The sequence below is a fragment of the Armigeres subalbatus genome, chromosome 2 (genome assembly GCF_024139115.2).
Source record: "Armigeres subalbatus isolate Guangzhou_Male chromosome 2, GZ_Asu_2, whole genome shotgun sequence".
NCBI lineage: Eukaryota > Metazoa > Arthropoda > Insecta > Diptera > Culicidae > Armigeres > Armigeres subalbatus.
In genome coordinates this window covers 254,893,890-254,915,541 of record NC_085140.1, presented here as the reverse complement: position 1 = coordinate 254,915,541, position 21,652 = coordinate 254,893,890, and the positions used below count along the sequence as shown (strand labels likewise).

The 21,652-nt window shown below is 42.0% G+C and overlaps 1 pseudogene; it reads right to left on the bottom strand.

The window, feature by feature from the left end:
- LOC134212093 (voltage-dependent calcium channel subunit alpha-2/delta-3-like) overlaps positions 1-21,373 on the bottom strand; it is a 45,493-nt pseudogene extending 24,120 nt beyond the window's left edge.
- Positions 21,374-21,652: the final 279 nt, after the last annotated feature.

Below are 21,652 nucleotides of genomic sequence, written 5' to 3'. Positions count from 1 at the left end.
CGCCGTAAGAATCCAAGCATAGCATTGGCCTTAGCAATGGTAACTGATAAATGTTCCGAAGCTTACTGTCGAGAACAATTCCAAGGTCTTTGATCGATGTAACCCTCTGAAGCGCTGTGTGATTCAGACAATAGTCATAGGTTATAGAAGATCGGCAACGAGTGAATGTTATGGCTTTGCATTTAGTCAGGTTCATCTGCATACCATTGATCTTGCACCAGTTTGCAACATTCACAATATCAGTATGTAAAGCACAGCAGTCTACGAGCGATTTTATGACACGGTACATTTTCAAATCATCTGCATAAAGCTGTTTTCCAGAGCTCAGGTTGCTACATAGATCATTGACGAAAAGAATGAAGATGAGCGGACCTAGAATACTGCCCTGCGGTACTCCAGAGGGCATGTCATAGGCATCAGACTTGGCGCCAAGTACTTTGACGAAAGCCTTGCGAGAGGATAAGTACGATTTTAACCACCGAATGATCCAAGTAGGTAAGCCTAGTCGGTCAAGTTTTTCTATCGCTAGTGCATGTGGCACCTTGTCAAACGCCTTTGAAAAGTCAAAATAAATAGCATCGACCTGGCTACGGTTCTCCAATTCGTCTAGCACTGTATGAGTGAATGCCATTAGGTTGGATGTCGTCGAGCGCTTTTTCATGAACCCATGTTGATACTCGGAGATGATAGACTGTACTGCTGGGTATAATACTTCGTGCAAAAGACTCTCAAAAACTTTGGCGAAACAGTTCAAGATTGATATCGGACGGTAGTTCTCTACACTATGTATGTTACCGGATTTGTACACGGGAACGATCGAAGCAAGCTTCCAAGCTTCCGGGAAAACACTATCGCTTATAGATCGATTGAAAATTGAAGCAATGGGCATTGCCAGCGATGAAGCACATTGTTTGATGAAGGTGGGTGGTAAGTGATCGGGTCCCGGTCCTTTTGATGTGTCAAGCGAGCTGGGAGCTTCAAAAATATCCGCATTGCTAAAAGTGATTTGAGAAAGCCGGACGGAATACGACGGAAGACTTTCGATGTAGCTTTGATCCAATGGAGGAGGATTGTCGTCATGTACTGAGCGGAAGAAGCTGGCAAACAAATTTGCTGTTGCGTCAGGTGATCGGGAGGAAAGCGTACGATAAGTGACGTCAACAGGGATATTGTTCGACCCCTTCCTTTTTTTAATGTAGGCCCAGAACGATGAAGGATCATTTTTCAAGTTTGCTTGAAGGCTTACCATGTACTCACGGAACCGACAATGCTGCATACGAGTATATTCTTCTTCAGCTAACCGCAGATTAGCCGCGTTCGCTTCAATCCTGTTTCGGAAGAACTTCTTCCATGCATTTCCGCAGACGATTGCGAAGATTCCGGAGCTGTGGCGTCCACCGTCCAGCGTTGATTGTACTTCTTCGATGGTCGGCAAATTTTGACCGGCACGTTTTCTTTAATGATCTGTTCGATTGTGCTATAAAACGCGGTAACAGAGTCGTCGATTGAGGCATAATTCATAACATGATTCCAGTCCAGGGCAGCAATCCTTGCATTGACGATTTGATAATCACACCTGTTGAAGTCATAGTCAACGGTAGATATTGGCACTGATCTTTCATCGCGAGAACGGACGTCAACGGTTAAAACTAATGGCTTGTGATGAGGGTCAATTTTTAAAAGAGCAGATGGCGACTCGAAGAGATCTATGATGCATGGATCGCTTACGAACACCAAGTCAAGAAGTTTGCCGTTCGCGTTCAGAAGATCATTTATCTGATGCATTCCGGAGGATAACAAGGACTCTGATAGGGCAAGCTCCTGCTCAGTTGACGCGTTGATAGGCAAGTATCCGTTAATTTCATCATCGAAATGTCAGACTAGATTCGGCAGATTGTAAGGGCAAACCATGACGTCGCAGGTATCGGCACGATTCAGTATCTGGCTAATAGAATCCGCGTGTTTCGTGAAGATATCAGGGCAGCTGTTTGGGCGAATGTAGATGCAGCTAACGTATTCTATGAGACCTTACAATTATGCAAGCATCTCTTACAATATTTGTTTATGAGCTTACATTTTGTTTCAGAATCTAACATGCGCAGTTCTTATACAGGTTTCAAACAAATCCAAAAATTCCTGAATCCTATAATTTCTGGAACCTGAAATCCAGAAATTCAAAATTCTCATACAGTGAAATCTCCCTAACTCGATGTTCTGTAACTCGATATTTTCCATTACTCAATGAAATTCAAATATCTCCCTAACTCGATATTCTCTAAGTCGAAGTAATTTTCCAATGCATTTTCACCTCGCTAACTCGATGTTGTCAGAAACAGTTACATGCACGATATAGTTAGAAGTGAAAAGTGATAAGCGAGAAGTGAGAAATGAGAAGTGAGAAATAATAAGTTAGAAGTGAGAAATCCGAAGTGAGAAGAGAAAAATGAGAAGTGAAAAATGAGAAGTGCGAAGTAAGAAGTGAGCAAAGAATAGTGGGAAGTAAGAATTAAGTGAAAAATGAAAGGTGAGAAGTGAAAAATGAGAAGTGAAAAGGGATAAGCGAGAAGTCAGAAGTGTGATATAAAAAGTTATAAGTGAGTATATGAAAAGTGAAATGTGAAAATGAGAAATGAGAAATAAATAGAGAAAGGTGAGGAGTGAGAAATTCGAAGTGTGAAGTGAAAAGTGAAAAGTGAGAAGTGCAAAGTAACACAGTTAGATGTGAGTAGTGGGAAGTGAGAAATGAGAAGTAAGAAGTGATAAGTTAGAAGAAATAAATTCAAAGTGCAAAGTAGTGGTGAGAAGTGAAAAGTTAGAAGTTAGAAGTGATAAGTAAGAAATGAGAAATCAGAAGAGAGATAAGAATTTATAAGTGAGAAGTGAAAAGTGAAAAATGAGAAGTAAAAAGAGAGAAGTGCTTGCTTTTTTCGCGAGTATGGTCAACGCAAAGACGCAGTATTTTGTTTGCGAGTAAAAATCACGGTCGCGAGTTTTTGTGGTTTCTTCGAATAGAATGAAAAATGTTAATTCTAAATGAACACAAAAACAATAAACAAGTGTGTTCTTCGAACCTACGTGAGAAACATATTCCGATGTTGTTTTATGCTATTTTATAAATTACCCCAATGACTCGCGAAGCTCCACGAACATTTTTTCGGGGTGCGTTTTTCTGGTTTCTCTGCGAGTAGTAGGTAGGCAAGAAAAAAGCAAAACAAATGTTCGCGAGTATTTTACATTGCTTATTTCTCGTTTTGAGGGGTAGACAGATTTCCACCACTGGTAGTGAGAAGCGAGAAGTTAGAAGTGAAAAGTGAGAAATGAAAAGTCATAAGTAAGATAAGAAGTTATAAGCGAGAAGAGAGAAGTGAAAAGTGAGAAATGAAAAGTGAGAAGTGAGCTGTGCGAAGTGAGAAATGAATAGTGAAAAGTGTAAAGTGAGAAGAGAGTAGTGGGAAGAGGGAGGTGAGAAGTGAGATTTGCAAAAAGAAAAGTGAAAAGTAAATAGTGAGAAGTGAGTAACGAGGATTCAGAAGTGAGTTGTGAGAAGCGAGTAGGAAGAAGTGAGAAATGAGGACCAAGGAACGAGAAATAAGAAACGATATTCCTTATCTTTCCTTCATCCTTTTTTTTCTTCTTCCTTCTTCTTTCTATCTTTAATATCTCCACTCACTTCTCACTACTCAACATCTCGCATCTCACTTCTAAATTATCTCTAATTTCTTACTCTACTTCTCACATTCTCACATTCTACTACTCACTTCGTAACTATTACTTCTCACTATTCACCACTCACTTCTCGCCACTGGTCTTCTCATTTCTCATTTCTCACTTTTATACTACCTAAATGTTACTTCAGATATCTCACTACTCAATACTCACTTCCGTTTTTCAGTACTCGCTTCTCACTACTTTGTACTTACTTCGAACATCTCATTTCTCGCTGTTCACTTTTCACTTCGTACATTAAGTTTTTCACTTCACTTAATAAGGAATCAAATTTTAACTTCTCGGCCAAGCGGTATTCGGCAAAACATAAATGTATTCCCTATCTCGATACCTCCTCAAAATCATAAAATCATAAAATCATAAAATCAAAAAATAATAAAATCATAAAATCATAAAATCATAAAATCATAAAATCATAAAATCATAAAATCATAAAATCATAAAATCATTAAATCATAATATCATAAAATCATAAAATCATAAAATCATAAAATCATAAAATCATAAAATCATAAAATCATAAAATCATAAAATCATAAAATCATAAAATCATAAAATCATAAAATCATAAAATCATAAAATCATAAAATCATAAAATCATAAAATCATAAAATCATAAAATCATAAAATCATTAAAATCATAAAATCATAAAATCACAAAAATCATAAAATCATTAAAATCATAAAATCATAAAATCATAAAATCATAAAATCATAAAATCATAAAATCATAAAAATCCTTAAAATCATAAAATCATAAAATCATAAAATCATGAAATCCTTGAAATCATAAAATCATAAAATCATAAAATCATAAAATCATAAAAATCATAAAATCATAAATCATAAAATCTTAAAATCATAAAATCATAAAATCATTAAAATCATAAAATCATAAAATCATAAAATCATAAAATCCTTAAAATCATAAAATCATAAAATCATAAAATCATAAAATCATAAAATCCTTAAAATCATAAAATCATAAAATCATAAAATCATAAAATCATAAAATCATAAAATCATAAAATCATTAAAATCATAAAATCCTTAAAATCATAAAATCATAAAATCATAAAATCATTAAAATCATAAAATCATTAAAATCATAAAATCATAAAATCATAAATTCATATAATCATAAAATCATAAAATCATAAAATCATAAAATCATAGCATTAGCATTTAGCAGTTCGCACAAATTCGTAGGTGGTACAAGCCAAGACTATTGTATGAGAGCAGCACCACTTTCATCCGTTACCACAGATATTGATTTGGGACTAATCACTAACTCTTAGATGTAAGCACTGCACTCTCCAATAGTCGAGATCTGCCCTGGCCACGTCCTTGCGAATGCTGAGGAAGGGGAAGGATGGTTAGTTGGACACCTACTTAAGAAAGATGCAGATAACTCTACGACCTCTCATAGGTGCCACGAGAGGTTTTTGGATTGCGTGGAAGGTTATTACAGTAGGCATCGTTTTGGTAGAACGTGAAACAAAGAAAGACCTAAGATAGAAATACAAAGTAGGAAAAGGACGAGCCTGGAATTGAACCCACGACCTCCTGTTTATAAGGCAGAAGCGGTAGCTACTAGACCACCGAGTTCGTCTATCAAATCAAAATCATAAAATCATAAATCATAAAATCATAAAATCATAGAATCATAAAATCATAAAATCATAAAATCATAAAACCAAAAATCAAAAATCATTAAAATCATTAAAATCATAACATCATTACATCATAACATCATTACATCATAGCATCATAAAATCATAACATCATTAAATCATAACATCATAAAATCATAAAATAAAATACCAAAATCCCTAAAAAATAAAATCTTGGAATCCATGAATTCCAAAATCCTGTTATTTTAAAATCGAAGAATGGTCAACTGGCCAAAAGTTCTCTAGATTTTGGCTAGATAACTTTTGTCAATCGACCATTTCTTGAAAAAAAAGAATTCCATTTGGGCGAATTGAACTTTTGCCGAAACGATTATTGGGCCGAAAACTAGCTAGCCGAAAAAATACGTTTGATCCGAACAAGCTACATATATGGCCGAACAAGTCATAAAGCCGGAAATGTCATTATACAGAAAATACCATTTGGTCGAAAATGTCGTTCGGCTGATCTGGTTATTTGATCGAAATAGATGTTTGTCAGAGCGAATCATTTGCATGTGCGTGAGTTTGTGAATGAAAATGTCAATTGGCCGATAATGTCATTTGGTACGGGCAAATACGGCCAAAATGTTGTTTGGCTGAACACATCATAAGGCCGAAAGTTGTGGGTTTCGTGGCTGTGCGGTTATCGTCGTCAATCGTCTAGACGCATCTGATGTGGAGTGTGGTTTCGATTCCGTAAAGCAAAAAGTTCTCTAAGTGGTCATTGGGTGTTGTATGAATGTTCTGTCCTTGGTATCATGATGGATGGTAAGTTTTCAGACGGTGATTCTTTAAAAAATATCATTTGACCGAACGAGTCGTGCGGCCCTATATGTCGTTTGCAGAACGGTGGTTAAGGCCGATAATGTCGCTTGACCGAACAAAAGTGAATGTGAAAAAGTTAAGTGATTAATGATTCTTGAGAAATAAGAAATTAGGTATGAAAAGTGAGAATTAAGACCTCTCAAACTCACTCCTAATTTCTCGCTATGGAAGTGGTAAGAAGAAGTTTCGAAGCTAGAATGGATAAGTAAGCCGTCTCTCTTCTCACTTCGCACTCCTTTATTCTCACATAACCCTCCTCATTGAGTCTTAATTCTTGAGAAATATTGTATCTGTTGGAAATTGTAATTTCTGTTGATATAAAAGAAAAGGAGGTTTTGCGCCCGCTTGAGGAAGGGATTTTGCTCTACTCAAGCGGGCTTTTCCCTACCCCAAATAAAGAATAAAGAATAAAGAGAAATGAGGAGCAAGAAATAAGGAACGAGAAGTGTGCAGTGAGCCGTCTCACTTCTCACATCTTATTGTTTACTTTTGTCATAAAGTGAGACTTTAGATGTACCGCTTCTCACATCTCATATCTCACTTCTTACTTCTCATTGGTTTACTTTTCAGAAGCAAAAAATGAGAACATATGAGCAACAATTAAGTTCGTAAGAAAAAAGGTTGTGTGACGTGTCGCTTCTCGCTTCTTACTTCTAGCTTGCTTGAGAATTGTTAAATGAGACTTCTCTTAACTCACATTTTGCTTCCTACTTTGCACTTTGCATTTCTTATTACTCACAATGAGAAGATATATTAAAAGAAGAGCAAGAAGTGAGAAATGATAATGGAGACGACTCACTTATCACTCCTTGTTTATTACGTCTCATTTATCATTTATCACTTCGCGCTTCTACATTGCCACATGAAGAAGTGCGAGTGGACGTCTCACTTCTTTCTCCTATTTTCTTCTCACTACTCCTTTCATTCGTCGCACTTCTCAAATATCATCATTCTTTCTACACTTCTCATATTCACTATTATTCGGTATATCGAATAAAATTTAAAAAAAAAATCAGACATATCATCTGTTCTGTTAAACGACGTATTCGGGCAAATGTCCTTTTCACCAAGCGAAATTTTAGACTAAATGTCCTTTTCTGATGAACGACCAATTCGGCCAAATGGTATTTTCAGCTAAATTACCTTTTCAAACGTTTGTACATTTCGACCAAATGATAATTTCGTCCAAATTTCTTACGGTCAAATAGGTTTAGGTCTGATGGTTTGTTCGGCTATTTGAAATATTAGACCAAACATCTTTCGGTTTAGTGACCTTCAGCTAAACAGCCCTTCCCGAAGGCCACGGAATATCCAAAAAATCTGAAACTCTTTGAAGCGCAAGGTCCCAAAATCCAAAAATTAAAGGTACCAAAAAACAAGGAACCCAAGTTCACCAAGGTGCATTTGATGGACTTCGACTCTGAACTAAAATGCCAAAAGATGTAATTTTCCTACAACCTGAAATCCTACAGCACACTACCTACTTTTATGCGTTTTAGATATGTATTGAGTTCTCCAAGCGCAGTTTTTGCACACTAACGTCACAGTATAGAATATATAAAGTCAAAGTGGGTGGTAATCTTGTTTGCGGCAAAAATATCACGAATACTTTTGGAGGAAGACAGCACACATTGACAGGAATACAGCGAAGTCACGCACACCTCCATTCATTTGGAGAAGTCAATTTGACCGACGGTTGGTTCATGCTTGACATTTATACAAACATCGTCCGTATTTCCGAAAATATTTAAATGCGAAGGTCAAAAGCAAAACACAAAAAGCCAAAGCACTCACCAGTCAGGATGAAGTTTCCAGTTTTCTCCAACAAAAAAGTCAGATATATTCAGTCCCATATGCTGATTCCGTTTGATCTCATCTCCAACCTTTATCCACGTATTGCCATAATCGTGCGGTAGCGCCAAACCCAACGAAAACGGTGTATTCTCAGCGGTTCGTAATAGTAGTCCTGATATTCAACGATACACGCCGCATTTTGTCGTAGTGGAACCGCACCGGAACCTGCAACATTTGCCCGACTTCGAGAACACCAAGTTTTCTCGAAGTGCTTCCATCTGCGGATTGACTTCACGACCCGTCAATGTTTCGTCCGACGCTTCCATGATGTCGTTCAGCACTTGCTCAATCTCTGTCAAATCTATACTGTTGTAGTTCTCCTTTAGACGACCCTTGTAGACAGGCCGAAGGTCGGGATGCATCACCACGTATCCATTGTTACTCACAATGAAGGAGTATCCGTTTACACCGAGCTAAATCATACACTTATTAGAATTCAATGTGTTAAAAATACGTTATTTATAAACAAACCTTATAAGGCAACGTTTGATCATCCAATTCTTCGAGAGGAATATCAGTTCCCGCTACACCAAGCAGGCGAGCAGTTCGAGTTTCATTGTAATGATTAGCTTTTCTGTCGAAAGCCGGAGCCCCGACAGCGATCATGAGACGAGGCGGTTCGTCATCGTCCGCATCCGATTGAAGATTCTCCTGATAAAGAAAGATACAATTACCTCATGGTTTTACCGGACATTGATCCACATACCGCCGTATCCGTAAACGCATGCGTCCACGTCGGTGGATGTTCCACCCCTTGCAATACCAAGGGCGTTGCTATCCACAGTTACATACTTCAGCACCTCTTCCTGTACCTCATCCAACGACTGGATGTGTGAGTAATGGCCACGATTCAAACATGCCATCCACTGTATTTCGCGTACTTTGGTCACTTCTCGTCCCAGCAGGTAAGTGAAAACTCGCACCGGAATCTTTGTTCCATTTTCGTACCAGTTGTACTGTTCGAACACGTTAGTGATGTTGCTAGGAACACCATCTGTAATCAACATGATGGCCTGATTACAGCCACTTACAGTTTCATTGCACCTTCGCATCTCCCGGTACTGGAAATCATCAAACAAGCGATTAAACATTACGAACGATTTATTCTAAACAGTGACCTTACATGCTGCAATAACCGAAAGCCTTCACAAACTTTCCCAACATTACATACCCGTCCGGTTCAAGTGTTTGCACCTTTTCATTCATGAATCGGATGTTTTCCGGCGTTGCTTGAATCAACATGTCCTAAAATGAATGAAACCATTTCGGGTTCTTATCAATCGCTCAATGTCTCAGAAACTTACCGCGAAACAATCGATCAATGGATCTACGTCGTTTGAGTATTTATAGATGTTGATGAAATCGTTATTCGAAAACGTATCTAATATACTTTTCACTGTTAATTGAGCTATGTAGTTTCGGTACCCGGTCATTGAGCCGGAGTTATCCAGCAGGATCACAATATCTTTCGAGCAGGTCGCCGTTTCAATGTACCACGAACGTTTTCGGCAGTCGAAAGTATCGACCTGGTCACGGTCCCACTCCAGTGCTGGGTAGTGCCTCAGGATACCCGTGTAGGAACCAAAGTACTGCCACGACAGCGCCGGATCAGAGTTATAGTTCTGCAGGAACACGTCGTCCAACGCTTCCGACCACTGGAGAGCTTCCATCACCCATGGATACCGGTCGTATACGTTTTGAGGCACATGCACTGAACTGTACGACGTATTCACCGAGATGTTGAAGAAGTGCGTGTCTGGATTTAAGTACATGTCTCGATACATCCAGGTGTTCTCCTCCAACGTGGACGGTATTTCCGGCTCCGGGCGACCATCGATCTTGAAAGAAACCCATTTTTGTTACATCGAATCTGAAAACTGCAAAATGAACACTTACATTCGAATATTTACTCGAATAGTACGTGAAGTTTCCGAGATCGTTCGTTGAACTCAAACTCCTCGGATAGCTGCTCGGCCATGTTGATGATACACTTGATGGCGTCCATCTTACGGATCAACATTCGGCCGACGTTGTCCACGATGGATTTGATTAGGCTGGTGCCGTCCTTGTGCTCCACCCGAGCATTGTACGCCTTATACTTTTGGGTGATTTCGCTAGCTTTCGTCATGGTTTGCGCTAGATCCCACAGCTCTTCACCGAAGTTGTCGCCCCATTTTGCCATTCTGAAAAAAAAATAATGAGAATTGAAATGAATTATTATGTGTATTGTGCAATTCATCTGTCGTCACGTTACTTAAATAATATTACAGCGGAAGATGTATTAAGCACCTTTCCCTTCTTCTTTTTACTGGCATGGCATTAATGTATCATAGCCATTGCCGTCTTATAAGACTTCCTAATAACGGTAAATAAGGCCCGATGCCCACGTAGCGTCTTTTCGACGCAGTATGTACCTGGCGGTAAAACGACGCAAGTATGCATCGGGAAAAATAACCTAGCGGCTACCTCCAATACCTACATGTTCCAAATCAATATCTTCCACATAACGTACATATTCACATATAAGTTTCATAACATTGTAAATTAACGTCCAAGTCGGGTGGTTTAATCCCCGGAAATAGGCAATTAACTTTGATTAAACTGAACCTGAGTTGCGTGCTCTTGCCTACGCAATGCGGTCGGGTCTGAGCTTGACGACCGACTGGCAAATAGCTTACACAACCTCACTTGATCAGTATAGTTGCTGCTGAAGAATGTGTATAGCCGCCAGATATTCTAAATACTCACGCTCCTCTAATGCAACGTACACACCAGTCAAGCAGTTTGACGAACATTGACTCCACCCCCAAGAAAACGCTTCGGTTGCTGCTTTGTTTGAACGTGTGTGAAGTTGTTTGAACAACCATTTGACAGTTGGCGGCTCGGTTGGAAAAAATTAAAACGGTTTGATTTTGGTTTGAGTTGTCGGGGGTGGAGTCAAGGTTCGCCGAACATGTTTGAGCATTTGTAGTACAGTGGTACAAACCCCCATATATTTTTTGATGGTTGGTGCTCGAGTTGGAGCTTCGGACGTTCGTGTGTGATATTGTTGGTCGAATAAATTGATTGTTCGTGTCGCTGTTGGTAAAACTTGATGGATGTTTGAATAAACGAAAGGTGGAGTCAATGTTGGTCAAACTGCTTGACCGTGTTTTTTTCTTCCTAAGCAATGGAGGGAATCTGCTCAACAGACATCGTGGGTTGACCAGGAAGTGCAGGGTTAGGGATCACCGAGGGAGGCAGGACTACTCCGACCCGACCCGCTAAACCGTTTCCATTGCCGTCAAGCCCATAGTCCCTTCGGTACAACCAGAAAGTAATGCTTCAAAGGGGCCAGTGCACAACGCACCCTCGAGGTTAGCTGCGTGTCCTTGCAGCACCGAACATCGTAACTCGCTTTTTAGAAGAACACCATGGTATCGTGCCAGCGCGTTGCCGGCTTTCCAGGTGGCCTTACCATGCCCTATGTCCTCGGAAGGTGGGAAGGTAGACTTCACGCCTGCTTCCCTCTGCACGATTGGTATCAAAATGATGATGCCGCGTGCACCCCAAATTGACCTTTCTGCGATAGGGCCTATTCGCCCAGCACACAGAGGGACTTGCCGACGCGGTGCCTACACCTGCCCCAGCCTTGACGAGGACTCCTTTCCGTCCTCGGGCTCGGAACCCGCCCGGTTGACCGACACCGCGAAAGCGACGATACCATGTTGTTCTTCACGCGACCACTTGTTCGATAAAAGGATCGAGTTCGACCACAGAGCATGACCACCGGTATGACCCATGAAGCCGACTCCGATCCCTTGGACCACCTTCTATGTAGCTCCGAGACGATTTGGGCGATAGCCGATAAAACAGCGTTCCAGCCAACTTCATCTTTACACATCCTCCGAACTAGGTTGTCCGGGGTAGTGTCCAGACCACATGTGGCAAGCATGTGGTCACGCATTGCGCAAAACGTGAGCACACGAACAACACGTGTTCCGACGTTTCCTCTAAACCTGCGCACACCAAACACTCAGGCGAGGCCGAGCAAGCCAGCTGCGTTACCTACACTTTGATTTTGCAGCACGCTTAAACGCCGGGCACATCAAACCCCCATGGGGTGCTTTCTGTTCACAGCTTTGCTGGAACAAATCAAACAATTAGGAGGGTTCGTGCAGCATTGTGCCTTATGTCCCTCAATCCGCAGCGTCGGCAGAGATTGCTTCTGTCAGGGCCTTTGCAGTCCATTGCTTGTGCCCCGGTTCCAGGCACTTGAAGCAAACTTCGGTTTTGCTCGTATATGCGCACAGGGCATACTGACCATCACTTTGACGCTCCCTAACCGGCTACCTTGGGCGTCCACTGTAGATAGCCGAACCAATGCTACCTGCGTCCCTGCCGGACCTTTTCGTAGCCGAACGGGCCGTGACGAGCTCTTCGACTTCGGTGATCTCGTCCAGGTCTTTAACCCTTAGATTCACCTCCGTCGTGAGTGCCCTCACCTTGTAGGCGGCGCCCTTTTGCGAGACGCCCCGCTTCAGCTCGAGGATCATCTCGCCCATCCGGGTACGTCTTATTCGACGTACGTCGGCGCCGAGTTCACCGAGCTTGACGTCCTCCTCATCGCCTTCAAAACATCCGAGTACTTAGCCTCGTCCGCCGTGATGACTAGGGCATCGCCCCTGGAGCGATTGGCGCCTACCCTAAACTTCTTGCTACCCTCATTCGCCTGGGCCTTCTTTTCGGCCCTTGACGTCTTCGGTTTCCTCTTGTTCTTGACCAGGGTCCAGGAAACGTCATCCCCCTCTATTTCCCTGGTCTGTTGCGGCTGAGAACTTTTAGCCTGCCGTAACCTCTTGCCACCGTCTTTCCTGAGTGGACGGACCTTTCCATGTCCTTCCTCCCCCGGTTTTGAAGGTACCTGGCCGGGGTTCAGCTTCCAGCCCACTACCCTTGTTCAGGGCAGTAACCCTCCGCGTTTTGGAGCGGCCCCAGGAGCTCATCCCCTGGAGACTGTCTCCCCCGTTTTTGTGTCTGCTCCGTTGGGCAGTCACCCCTGACAATACCCGCAAATACTTGAGCCTCAGTCTGGGTAGACTTTGGCACCACCGTCTTCGCTGGCACGCCTTCGGTCGATTCGACCTTGCCCGAGTCCGCGAATCCTTGGGCCTCAGTCTGGGTAGATCTCGACTCCACCGATTTCACGGGTTTACACTTGGCCGCCCTCTTCAGCTTGGCGTCCAGCATCGACTTTCAAAGTTTCTGCAAGCTCCTCTTGAGGTCCTTGCTGATATTATGCTTCGATGACGCAAAGTCGATGATGGCGTCAGCTGTTCCGTCGCCACCTCGAAGGCCGAAAGCCCATCGCGTTTGCGGTTCATCGCCTCCACAAGCCATGGGCCGTCAATAACTCCTACCGGCGTTTTTTAGCCGAGAGGAAGGTTGAGTGACCCACGCTGGCGCTGCGCACTGAGCTGCCGACTATTGCCTCTGGCCTCCTAGGCGGAGACCTGAACAACCCACCTCTTGCGAAGGGGTTGTCGCCTACACTACTACAACTAATTGAAGAATTGACTTGGTTTTCCATTTTGGTCCCACGAGTTGCTCAGGAAAAGAGGTCCACCACGCCAGAGCCCAGCATGACGCAATGAGGGACAATTACTGTGGAGGGTGCCCAGGTACCCCACAGGCTCCGTTAAAGGCCTAGCTCATTATTTCACCCCCCCCCTGGCCATGCATCCCCTCGGCACGGGTCGCTTGACGCCTTGGGATTAGGGGTTAGGGACGATGGTCCCGGTCTAACTCGCAGTGGCCATGGGGAGGGGTCGTCAAGCCCTTGGACAAAGTCCCTGCTGCCCCGCTTGACCGTGTGTACGTTCCATAATGTGGACGTGTACCATACACATGTGGAAGTATTGGTTTGAGAAATGGATTGCGAGTGATTTGACTATGCGTCAAATATGGGAATCTCGAGCTCGTTCAGTAGCCGCTAGGTTGCGAAGGCCGACGGAGGTCCTTCGTAGCTTAGTTGGTTAAAGCACCAGTCTAGCGTACTGTAGGGTCATGGGTTCGAGTCCCATCGAAAGGAAAGTGGTTACCTCCAATACATTTTCCAAATCAATATCTTCCATATTCACATATGAGTTTCATAACAACGATATTTTATTTTTTTTTCATGAGCAAGGGTGAATGGAAATCTGCATCCAGACACCTGAGGAGGTAACTCTGGTAGTGTGGGTATGGGTATGTCATGTAACTCTTACCCGACCCACTAAAACCAAAACCTTTTCGCCAGTCCGTACCCCCGACCCGCAATTAAGCAATACATCAAGGGGGGACTATTGAGAACGCTCACGCCTATGCTAACGCACTTGACGTTAATACACACAACATCGACTTCAAGGGTGGTACTTATTTATTTATTACTTCGTCTCGAATGTAAAAACAGTTCCACAGACTGATTCTTATGCTAAATTTCTAATCCTGTTCTTAAACATTGACTTGGACATATTAAAATCGAAAACAGCACTGACATCATTAAACATTCTCACACAACTATCAAACGGATTATTGTACCCATAGGAGGTTCTGTGGCGTCTAACCGAAAAAGTGGGCCTGTCGTTGAAGCTGGCGTGTAGGTGCATACAAATTTATGTTTTGGAGAAGTGAAGGGTTATTTAAATAATTATTTATAAGATCAAATATGAACATTCTTTGCAGTTTAATGCGTCTAAGCGCTAATGTTTCAAGGTATATGAGCCTGCATCAACTGGCGTAGTCAGGAAGGTTCAGAAAGTCATTCCATGGGAGCTGTCGTAAAGCGTATCTGAGAAAAGAGCGTTGAACTCTTTTCATTCGGAAGTTTGGACTGCATGGTAAGGCGACCAGACACAAACAGCATATTCCAAAATACTGAGGACTAAACAACAGTAAAGTGACTTGAGCGCATAAACATCTGTAAAACAACCAGCGTTACGACGGATAAATCCAAGGGCAGCGAAAGCCGTTGCTGTTGTCATACCAATGTGCTCGTTAAACCTAAGCTTGGCATCTACAATTACACCTAGGTCCCGAATTGATTCAATGCGATCAAGAGAAGCTGAGTTGATATAATACTCAAACTCTATCCAGGATTGACGACGAGAAAACGATATCACGTTGCACTTTTTGCATTGAGATCTATTCCGTTTTCCGTGCACCTTCTTTGAAGTTTTTCAATATTGTTTTGAAGAGCCTGGCAGTCGAGAGAGTGAGGATATTGCCTTGTAGATTTTTAGGTCATCGGCGTACAGCAGGTAACATGACTTCAAACGGAAGATGAAAATCAAAGGTCCCAGTACACTCCCTTGTGGGATACCTGACATGATGTTAAAGTTGCGGGAGCTTGGTCCGTTGACTATCACAGATGCTATCCAGATGATCCAGTTATCCAATCAGGAAGCCAATGCCAATAAAAAATCGAAAGGAAATTCACGTACGTCATTAGGTTTGTTGTGGTCGAGCGATGCTTGACGAAACCATGTTGAGAATCAGAGATGAACTGTCGAGACGCTGCGTATAGAGATTTCTGTACTGATTCCTTGAAAATTTTAGCCAGGCTGCATAAAATTGAAACTCCTCTGTAATTTTCTACTGCTTGATTGTTACCAGCCTTGAAAATTGGCGTTATTGAAGCTATCTTCCATGCGGCGGGGAATGTGCGCTCATTCAGGGACCGATTAAAAATTAGCGTCAGCAGGTGTGCAGTGATACTGCACACTCTTTCAAGACAAGTGGAGGGATGTTGTCAACACCGGGCCCTTTTGTGGTATTCAGATTCAAGGCGTTCAGCACTTCACTATGTCTTACAGTTAAAGGAGGAAAATTTAAGTCGTATGTAGCAGATAACTGCATGTTGTCCGTGGAAAATATTGGTGAGGTAGTGCTGTGTACATTTCCAAAAAGTCGGCGAACAGATTTGCTAAGTTGCTAGGAGAGTCGGCCTTGAGTCCTTTGTATGTCATTTCGCCTGGAATTCGATCATTACTCTTACGGTTACGAATGTTCGACCAGAACGATCCCGGATTCTGCTTCGCTGATGCTTCCGTTCGAAGTATATAGCGTCGAAATGCAGCTTCTTGGCAACTATTGTACTGCGATTCAAGTGAACGTAGATTGAAACGATTCTCGGGTGTACGCGCTTTGAAATAACGCTTACGGGATTTCCTCAACGTTTCGAAGGTGTTGCAACTCAGATGTCCACCACGGCTGCTTGAAAGCTAGCTGTCTTTTTCGTCGGCGCGGGACGTGTTCTCGAAGCGCGAGATACAATTTTGATAAAACATACGTACCGAACAATCCGTGTTTGCAGCGTGGATGATGTCTGTCCAATCTATACTAGAGAGTGCGACGGTTAGCTCAGGAAAATTACACCGGCGAAAATCGAAGCTGTTGTCATCAATGTAATCTGGGTCTTCTGCGTAATCCATGCGTCCATCTTTAACGTTAATGTGAAGAACGAAAGGCCTATGGTGGTTATCCATTTTGAGGAGGGCTGTTGGAGGCTCGACAAGTTCGATATCGTTCGGTTCATTAACAAAAGCCAAGTCAAGAATGCGACCGTTTGAGTTGGGAAGGCTGTTGAGCTGGTACAATCCTGTTGCAACTATAGACTCAACTAGGGCGATCTCCTGTTCACTCGATGCGTTGGAAGGAAGCAAGCTGTTGAAATCATTGTCGAACATCCACGTTAAGTAGGGCAAATTGTAATCACCGATGATAATGATTTTATCCGTCTGCTTAGCCATTTCGCAAATTTGCTGAACTGCGTCGAAATGTTGTGAGTAGAGGATTTTTTGTGAGTTAGGTCGGCCGCATACATATATCGTCGTTTTCTGCAGGTACCTCACCACCCGTCGATCGCAAGCTATGATAGTAACCTAGCGGTCCGTATCATAATCTCACGTTGGAGACGAGCACCCCGACAACAACCTCCGCGCTTGAACCGCAATGACCTCTATATCTACATACGGAGGTCCCCGCAGCCCACCCGCGACATGTTGGTTGTCGGGGTGAGCAAAGTGTTCACTGCATCACAGGTGCCCTTACTACATACGTTCAAGACGCCGCCACCGCTGCAGTTTCGACATTATCTGTTGAGATGCTGTGTTCACCGCATTCCATATAACTTCCTCGGCACATCCTCTCGACGAGGTTGTCCGGGTTGTTCCATACCGCTAACAATTAAGCAACGTGGCATCGCGGGCATGCGAACATCACATGCTCTGCCGACTCTACCTCACCTTCACATTCTGGACACTCCGCAGAATCTGCGAAGCCAAACCTATGTAGGATTTTTTTAATGTTCAGACAACACCTGTGTTAAGTGGAAGTTGACCTGTCCATGTTTCCAATCGACCCAGTTGGACACATCCGGAATCAGTCTGTGGGTCCAACGACCTTTGACTGCGGTGTCCCATGCTCTTTGCCATTTGAGCAGCGAGACTGCTCTCTTGACACGTCGCACTTGCACCGAGTCCTTTTCGTTGTAGCACTCCACATCTTCCTCTAGAAGTATGTGTCTATCAGCATCATCCGAGCTATTCCGCACAACGCATCATATGATATGGTGCGATATGCGCTCGCGACACGTAAGCACATCAGCCGGTGTAGTCTGATCAGTTTCTTTATATTGTACTCGGTCTTTATTGCTACGGCCCATGCCGGTACGCCATAGCGGATGATAGACAATGCTACGCCCGCTATCAACCTACGCACTTGACTATGGACCGCCGATCTGTTGTACATCATTCGTGAAAAAGATTTTATCGCCAATGAAGCCCGCTGACATGCATTATCGACGTGGCTCGTAAAATTGAGCTTATCGTCGATCATCACGCCCAGATGCTTAAGAAACCTCACGGAGTTAACTGTGCAAGTTCCTACTCTTATCCTCGCTTGCTGCAACCCATGGCGGTTATGCACCACCACGACTTCCGTCTTGTGATGTGCAAGGGACAACCGCCTCGAGTTGAACTGGACACCCAACTATTTTGAATTTCTACCTACTTCTACCTAATTGTATAGGATATATACAACGCAGTGATAGAATGCGAATCCGATTTCTAGACAGTTATTATACAAGGCAGAATGAGATGGGGTGCTATTGCGTTCTCTTAAAAATAGGCGCGCAGAATTTGAGGGGTTTTTAAAAACTAAATTTCCATCATAAGTTTATTCTTGTGCGATTCGTTGACACTTCTTATTAGGTGTGCTTATACAGATTCAAACGATTATTCCAATAATAGTTATATTTTATTGAAGTGTTATGAAGAAATTATTGCTAGTTGAGCAATTGAAATTGTAATGTAGATTGTAGTGCAGGTGAAAGAATATTTAGATCGAAAAAAGTGTAGCAGTTTTAATAGGATTTGTCCATTTTGTAGATTGAGTGCAATTGTTAAGGAAGCCATTTTGAAAATCGCTTTGCATTTACTGATTTTAAATTGCGATAAATTATAAGGTAAGAAAACTAATTTCTCTAAAAAATCCTAAACGTGAAATTTATAAACATTCGATCGACCAGGTTATTCCCGCTGGTCTCCACGGGTGCTAGTGCTGGTTCCGAATTTGACAAAGTTCTGCGGCTCGATAAACCACCCTGTGCGCAGACACCCCGCAAATTGCACCACCTTATTTCCCTGTGGACGGTCACGCAAGCTTTTCCTTTATCACGCGACATCGGCCAAGACTCCCCTAACAACATAGTTTTGAGCTTTCCGACTGGTTGCACAACTGTCTGATGACGTCATCATAACATCGCACGTCTAATCGCGCGCAAAGTGAATCACGGTTATGTTTTCCCCTGTTAGTTAGGCAACCCGAACATACACATCTAGATCGTAGTGAGAAAACGCACCCTTCACGACAACAGAGGTCCGGAGCAGAGCATAAAATATTCATCTTCATGAAGCAACTTCAGTCCGAATTTTGACAAACATCACATGATTATTCAAAACATAGATAACATAGTCAGAGGACTACTCCACCAATTCATTCATTTGACTGTCACTGAATGTGCTTACTATGTGCAGAAAAACACAATAAGCATTGTTTATATTGATGTTTACCCTTGAAAGTGCCTCGTGGGTGAAAATCGAATTCAGTTCTATGTGATAAATAACTTTATTCATTTAAAACGCGTTCAGATTTCAGATAATTTATCAATTTGTAGAATGTGCATAAATGGTCGGGGTTCAGCGAATCCGGACCAAGCGTCTTTTTGACTGACTTGTGATATGTTGCTCGTAGACCGAAAGTAATTCACATCAATTCATTTATACATTTGTTGAAGGATATCCTCAGTTATAGGGTAGAATGATATCCGATACGATTTGTGATCAATTGGATCTACTACACGAAAATTTGTGCAAGAAAATGGGTAATTTTTCATTGGCGCTTGGTGCGATTTGGTTGAACCCCGACCACATATTCAATGACTAATATTCAACCGAATATTGACAGTCCAGAGCCGACTATGAATGTGTCTGGAAGTGAGCTGACAAGTGAAGAAAGGTGGACGTCACCACAAATTTTCGATTATTTTACACTCTGGTCCGAAGTTGAAAGGTGCGCCGTTCGGTGGACGACAATTGCAACTGCACAGCCGCATGCGCATGCGAAGCAAGGTCACGTGGCAGCAGCACATCGGTGGATTCGAGGAACCCTGGGGCTATAGCCGAAATATTCAACGTGATTTAATGAAATTTGCAGATGGAAAAAGGTCAGAGATTTTTATTGTACATATTATTAGCATTAAGTATCAAAAATCTAACGTAGGAATCCAAACCAAATAGTAGTGACGTCACCTTCAAGTAGGATAGGCTTCTGTATTGAAAATTGGAACCAATAAACAGGACTTGAAAATCTAGGCCGCCACCAATTAGAGGGTTAGGTTTCCGAAAACCCCATCTGTTTCGTCGCTTCTGTAGTAAAAACCAATATCAAAAAATAAAAAGTGCTGAAATATAATTTTGGATTGATTTTCGCCAAATTTTGGGAGAGCATCAATCTCATTGTTCAGGCCGGTTCACACTGCAACACTTTTTTGATTTTTTCTTTTCGTTTTTTGTAATAGTTAGAGGCGTCAACAAATGGGTATTTTAGCAAATTTGATCCTAGTTAAGTTAAATAATCGACTGCGGCAATCAAATGAGTTAATTTGTTTGTTGGGAAAGGTTTAAAGCAGAAAAATTTTGGCTTAGGACTTGTACAAAATGTTATGGATTCATTTAAGAAAAAAGTTCCAGCATTTGAATATATTGATAAATAAAAGTGAAATAGTTAATGCATATAACAAGCTTACAAAATTTCATAACAATCTGATAGTTGACTTATTTTGACGAGTAGTTCTATGTGATGCAATTTGATCGTACACCCTCTTTAGTTATAGATATAATATCATATACTTGGAAAACCTTTAAAGGTTATTTGTGTTACTATGTAGATTAATTATATAAAATAAGTATGAAAATTTTCCACGAAAACTGATTCTACGTCATACAATATACATATTTTCCATATGAATACAAATATCAATGTTTACAAACAAGCTACCGCCTTACAGCGCCTGCGCTTTTCCTACCAAACCAGCTGGTTTTATTATGATTACAATAAACCGCGTGTCGAGGAAAAACATGTTTACCAACGAATCTTCAAGAGCGTCCAAAACAATCCGAAAAAACAACTCACCGTCTCACACGCCGGCATGCGCAACACGTGTTTTTGGTGAGAAAGGAGCAACATTTAGCGAACAGTGAGTAAAGAAAGACTCACGCGTCCGAAAATAGCTTTTCCTTTCGTTAAGTTTTCATTTTCATCTCGATGGCACTTTTCCCCTAATGACAGCTGTCAAAATGATTACGATCTATTATTTTAGCATGGAAAATAGAATTTTTCCTAATTTTCTCCATAATTAACATGAAATCTACCTTTTGGACTTACATTTCAGTCTGTACAGTTGCATTCGCGCTTTGGTCCGGCAATTTTATCCATAAAGGAATAGAGCGATGCTAATCATGAGCCCCCGTTTGGTGCTCATTTTCCCTACTTTAGCACTCATTTTCACCTATAATTTTTACACTAAAGCTAATAGTATTATCTAATGCACATATTTCCGCTGGAAAAGTCGCGTTTTCCCCGGTGGGAATGGACTGCGAAGCACCTCCTACCAGCCCGTCGCTGCCACCATCGCACACAATGGATGGGATGAAAAGATAAGATGGAAATTTTCTCGAGCGATGATTAAATGAACTTCGACTTCCGTACGCGACCGCAGTTCGATAGGGACTGAGCACGGTGAGAAAAGCTATTTTGGGGCACCGATCCGGTGAGAATTTTCCACGGCGGCGCGGCAGGCGTTGCTTTGTTGTGGTTTAGTTTTCCACCGCGACGATTCCGTTTTTCGTTCAATGTGCGTTTTTGACGACCAGTTGACGAAGGAATTTTCTTAATCGAAAAGAAAATATCCGTTGTTTTCGTTAATTCTTATTAATGGAGAAGCTCTATGCTTGTTGTTTTGTTGTCTTCTTGTCTTCGTGTCTGCTTGTCTTCTT